The 6,324-nt window shown below is 49.5% G+C and overlaps 1 pseudogene; it reads right to left on the bottom strand.

The window, feature by feature from the left end:
• Positions 1-3,839: 3,839 nt before the first annotated feature.
• On the bottom strand, positions 3,840-6,277 carry LOC114828020 (uncharacterized; annotated as a pseudogene).
• Positions 6,278-6,324: the final 47 nt, after the last annotated feature.

The raw sequence follows: 6,324 nt of genomic DNA, 5'->3' as shown, positions 1-6,324 counted from the left end.
CCCGCGCGTCCAAGAGATCAAGCCCACGGAGTCTCGTTCCTCCAACTCTGAGATTGCTTCTGACACGGCGGAGGCTGATTGGATTGACGAAGAGCTCCTCGGACTTCCGCAAAATGAACAGGAGCCGCCATCGGCCGCCCCCGCCGGCAATTGTGTCCACTACGTTCCACTAAAAGTCGAAGGTCCCGTTTCGGGAATGAACGACATCAAGAATTTCGATTTCACCGAAAACCAAGTCGATTACTAGAATCGGCACTGTCATCATATTGGACTGAGGGAATCTCCCTTGGTTCCTTCACCATTCATTCCTGCCAGCGCGGCTTCGGAGAGGAGCGGCCGCAACTGAGGCGCATTGATTCCTGATACCAATGGGTGCGGCTGCCAGAGAACAGCCGCGGCGGCGAACGCAGCGCGCAACACGACGAACGCAGCTACGGGTCAAATAGATCCGCCTTGACGCCTATATCTTCCCGCTTGCATGGGACTTGCGACACGGTTGAGAGCAATGTTCTTGCTGTGCAACACTCGAGTTAGGAATCCACGACGAATTTTGTCTAAAGGCAAACACTGAGCGCTCCACCTCGTGGGAGGAGATGTTGAACTTCTTTGGACTGGACCGCAGAAACAGAGATTGAGGTTTCGGAAAACTGCATGATTCCACAATAGCAGAGCTCGACCTTATGCCACCACTCAAAGGCGCTACACACTCGAAGACCCGTCAATCATTGACCCAGCCTACCAGGGAGCCAATGCAGTAGACCGTGAACGCCAAGCGCCATATGATCTATTTTGAATTTCTACTCCTCTTCGCGCGCTTCCGGTGCGCTCAGTGGGGGAGCTCTTGTGTGAAACGGGGGTGCGCAGAGAGTCGCGTACATGGACGCCGAGCTTAGTTCGTAGGTTTCCGACCTTGAGACAGTTTTCCGAGTCTTTTGACGCCGATTCCTGTTTGACAAAAAACGGTCACTTCCGTCATGCGAGGTGTTCACCGATGGCCCCTCTAACGAGCGCAATGACGTAGTTCTACGTCAAAATCTTCCTCAAAGCTCCGCTCCGAGTAGAGGCCTTCCGATCCGAGCTCGTGGGAACTCCCCTGCCGCCGAAACCCATCGTAACACGTTGGGGCACGTTGGGGCACGTGGATGAATGCAGCTTTGTACTACGCGGAGCACTTCGACGCGATCAGAGGCTTCATCAATCGCCATTTGGATCTGTCAGACGCGGCGACGATCGGGGGAGCGCAAAGCTTGTTTGATTTAGAATCGCTTCGGCACGACTTGATCCTAATATCAGCGAATTTGCACTCCTTGCCGAAGACAATTTTTTAGCTGGAGACCAGCGGTGCGTCGCTCCAAGAATCTCTCCGGCACCTGAGCGATTTCGAGCTCAGGATGGACTTCACGTGTCACCACAAGCTGTACCCGGTCCCACAGAAGCTGCAGCTTGTTCTAGCACGCAACACAGGTTTGGAATCCTCAGGACAAATCCAGGGTATACTCGACGGTACTTCTTCTTGGGAGGAGTCGCCCATCGCTTCGGAGTTCAGTGTGGGACAAGTGCCTCACTTCGAGTGTGCACCTATAGTATCATGTGACGTCGAGGAGCTTCTCCGTTTCCAAGAGCATCTTTCGCGAGAATCGGAATAGCCTCACGCCGGCTCATCTGAAGGAATATGTGGTCAATGCCTGCAAGAAAGTAGCAGTCAATTGAGCATCAAAAACATGTTTTTCTTCTTCGGTCCCCCGACTCTTCCCGATATGGAATCTTGTCCGCTCATGTTCGCTGCCACTGGCTTGAGGTACCGCGGAATTCCGATCCCATAGAATGCTCGAGCACACCTGGTCGAATCCCTTCCAAGGCTCGAGTCTCTGTGCTGCCTCGAATCGGGTATTTCGGAATCGCTTTCTGGAGCTTCCAATTGCGCACGCTGCTTGACACTCTCGTGTAAATTCGTACATGATTCCGCTTATGTCGCGCATATTCCCTCATATATCGAGCATATTCCTGCATTTAATGCGCATAGATCCACGTATATCTATGCGTGCATTTCGCATTTTTCCGCGCATAATTCCAAGCATGAAAATCCGAGCCTTGTTGATGACCGTGCTATCGGTCGTCGCTAGGACTTTGTTGCCGGCATACTCTCGGAAAATCAAATTTTTCATCGCCAAGTATTTGCCTTCGATGTTTGCAAAATTGTGGGAATTATCCCATATCCGGAGGCCAAAGTCACACACGATCCCTATGACATCTATGGGCTTAATCGGCTCCATACGTAATATTTCCATCACTTTGATACTTTCGATTGTTGTCTCTGGCAGGTTTTCCCTTGGTTCGCTTTGATTTGACGTAACTGTAAACAGTAGATTTTCGATTCATTGTTGTTCCGTATAGAGAGCGAATGGAGCTTCGTTATTCATTTACTCCCCAAGATATGTATTCCTTTTATTTAACCTTAGTCAAGTGAATCTCAAGTTGATTATTCGTCTTGTTATACAACGGATTTCTCTTGTGCAGATTAAATGCATTGATTCGATAGCAGTTTCCGATTCTAATTTCTTCATGGATGGTCACGCATCGTTCTCCTGATGCTACGACCTGGGCGGATCCTGAGCTGTCGTCCATGCCGACCGAAAATAGTTCACCATTTTTTCCGTTCTTCTTCCAATTTTTCCGTTTTTTTTCCCGATGCGGACGTTTTCGGATGGAGTTCGCCCTCCGATATTGATCTCCGTGTTTCCGTGAGTCTGACCTCTTCGAGGTAGTGGTCCCCCCACACGAAGGTCTGTGATTCATCCATGTATGAGTCGTACAGAGCTTCCGGACGCGCTAATCTGATGTTTCTGTACTGTCCTTGTTTCTTGATACTTTTCGCTGCGTTCGCCATGCTAGGCCGTGCTAGTAGGTCTTTGTGGACGCTTCCCGGCTGACATTCGATCGGGAACACATATTTCACTCGTTCATCACTTCGCCCGATTGATTCGACACACACCACGCATTTTCCCTTGTCGATAGTCTTCGCTTCCAGCCGTATAATCACATTCGTCGTCATTCTTCGATTTCCGATCGGGGAGCCGTCGGAAAAAATCGATTTCTAAGTCGTTTTTATCTTCTTCGTAGAGAACACGCGATCGATGCTTCTTAAATGAGGATCTTTGTTTATCAGGTCCCTTCTAGGGATTGACTCGGCGGGACTCAATCTCTGGGGTGTAGACAATCGATTCGAACAAGAAAAGATGGGAAATGCATACCTGAAATGAGAATCGATTTTTACGTTCGTTCTCCCGTCTTGATTCTATCGGTCAGCGATTTCCCTAACACACCTCTGGGTACTTCCACTCTGCTTACCACCGGAGGTCGTCGTCTGCTGGGCGGTACTAACGATAAGGCGCCCTCTAACTCCAAGGAGTTACAGCGAGGAGGATTTCGACAGCACTCTGCCGTGAACTATACCGCCGTGTTTGCTTAACTCCAAAGTCTTCAGGCGCTTCGATTTCGTCGTCATCGTTGTCGCCTTGTTTTCCCGATCTAAAGTTTCAAAGTGATGCGTGGCTAAATATTGTTGGACCAGCGCCCTCTCTTCGTGTGCCATCCTCCAGGGATGGAGACGCTGTTCGAAACAAATAGGTGAAATTGGAAACGTTAACGAGGCTCATGCGTTTGAGAAACGATTCCTCTTTGATGCCTGGATAGTGGATAAGTCGCGTAGCATGGGGTGTAGAAATCGTTCCATAACTGAATGCTGTTGACGGTGAGTTGTAATTAGTCCTCTTGATTTCGATGAACTTCATCGATTGGTTGCGAGGGGAGATTCGTTGTTTCGGAGCTTCGAACTTCACTCATGATAAGGTGGCGAAACCAAAGTCACGGATATACGGAGGAAGAAACTCCGGTTCCTCGGGTGGAAAGATGCGAGCGAAACGTGATTTCAACCAAATGAATCTATCATCAGTGAATAGTGGCGCGTTGGACGGGTTAGCAATACTCATAGCAGCGATTCCTGTCCCCGCAACATTGAGCATTTTGAGTCCTCTCGATGTCGCCAAATGATGAATTGTCGTGTGAACGAAAGTTTTGCCGCTCCCTCCGGGACCGTCGATGAAGAAACGTTTGCCTCGAGACTTTTCCGTGGCCGTCAGAACGGCATCAAGGACCATTTTTCGCTCGGAATTCAATTTTTGGTAGAGTTCGTTTCCAGGCTTGTTATGCTCCTGCAGACTGATAGGCGCCACGGTGTCTTTCAATTCGGGAATATCGAGGGGCAGGACGTTAGTATAGTTTTTTCCGAGCTCTGAAAGTCGCTGTGCGGTTTCGAAGAAAGCCTTAGAGTCCGCCGCGACTGTTGGTTGGTCTGCATGAATGAAATCTTCTATGAGATCCGATTTGAATTTTTCCCAAAGTTGTACTGCATGTGGGAGTTGTACGTATGTCGGCAAAGGTGAGCAGAGCAACGAAGAAGCTCCGTAACTGACGCGGGGCGAAGCGCTCATGATCTTGAGGGCTTACGAAATACATGCTTCCGATTGTCCGGCTTCCACCGCGTTGACGTTCCTGCCAGTGCCGGTTCTTGAACACGAACTTCTCGGGCATCTCGTGATACCGGAGTATTCTAGAGTCTATGAGGTCGCCTGGAAGGGTTCCGTTTTCCTCTTGCAGCTCTCGGCAGCGACGATTCCTGTCGAAAAACGCTTTCAGCGTTGAAAAACGATCCCTCGTCGAAGTCAGAGCAGCTTCTTCATCTCCGGACTGGAAACAGAGACGAACGCTTTCGAAACCTGGCAAATGAACTTGTAATCTCGTGACAGCATCGCTCCGATCGCTCAATGGAAAACCGAAGATCCGATGATCTGCCTCTTTTGCACATACATAACGCGTGTCCTGGTGTGAAGTGATTTCATCGTGATCAAACATCTCTGTTGCTGAAGACTGTCGCAATCTTATTCTCGCTCGATCTGGTCATTCATAAACATATATTTGTGAAGGTATTTGACCGCGTGAAGAAGGGCGTTAAGTTCGACGTTTATGTGGGCGTTGGAGAGTAGCGTCAGATATGGACAATATGGCACCACGGATCGATTGTAAGTTGAGTGCCTCGCCACATGACAGAACGATCGTCTTGTGGACGGCGATATTCCGGGTATCCTTCAGTCGGAAGGGAGGTTCCTTCTCGGAAGGGTTCTGGGAAGCGTTTCCAACATTGTCCATTGATCATGCATGACGCGCTAGGATTTTGTTTCCCACAGGGCCTATGGATCATGCAAGTTGAAACTATCTTGTGAAGCGTTGGATTCACGGCAGGATCGGTCAATCTGGCAGAGATCGAAGCGTCGACTTCATTTGCGGTCCTCAATTTTGAATTGGCTTTGAGCGTGAGCAACATATGCATGTGAGGTAGCCCCAGTTTTTGGAATACAACTACGTAGATGTAGGCGGTCACTCCCCCAAGGACTAGAGTTCTGACTCCTTCATCACAGAACACTTTTGATTTGAGTTGGGAAACTCGATCGCGTCGATCCAAATCGCGTCGATCGGATGCGCTTTGACTTTGAGCTAGATTTGAGGCTATCATTGGCCATGCCGGGTTACACGTGAATGTTAGGAACAAATCCGGCTTGCCGTATTTCGAGACAATGCTCATGGCGTCCTGATACTGGTCGACCATGTATCTCGGGCCTCCAGTGAATCTCGCCGCGAGGATTACCCGATGCCCAGGTGGCCCGCTGTGATCTGAGTCACTTAACACATAATCTTGGAGTCATGGGACAGTATCGCCGTAGTTCTTGCTGATTTCGACGGATATAATTCAAGCAGTTCATTTCTATCTTCAGCCAGCTGTCAACCAAGAATTGCTGTGAAAGCTTTCCCGCACGATGCAAGGGATTGAATAGAGGAGCGAACAGCAGATAAGAATGATATTCTTCCTGGGTTACCCTCGACCGCTTCGATGGAGTTGGATCTCGTCGTTCAGTTTGAGGATGCCACCCTTCAACGCCGGTGGGAAAAAACTTGACGCCGGTTCGGCTGAGGGCCAAACCGAAGTTCGCGTAGAACTACGGAGAATGCGCTCGTTTAGAATGAGTGGAGCACTCAAATGGATAATTCATATGATCTCTCATTAATCAGTAGCGTCATGGGTCGCACTTCAGTGGAAACCGATATAGAGTGTTTTCCATCCTCATATCAGGGGCGCGCACAGGATTTTATCTTGGGGGCGGGCAACTAGAGTTTTGGAGGGGCCAGACGACCGAAAATGATGACGCGCCTTCTCGGGGTCCATACTTTAGCATTGGAACCGAAGAATTTAGGTAGGGGCCATGGCCCCCT

Source organism: Galendromus occidentalis, unplaced genomic scaffold (genome assembly GCF_000255335.2).
Source record: "Galendromus occidentalis unplaced genomic scaffold, Mocc_1.1 scf7180000076787, whole genome shotgun sequence".
NCBI classification, from domain to species: Eukaryota; Metazoa; Arthropoda; class Arachnida; order Mesostigmata; family Phytoseiidae; genus Galendromus; species Galendromus occidentalis.
The sequence above is the reverse complement of the archived record's forward strand: the minus strand, read 5'-3'. Positions and strand labels throughout refer to the sequence as shown.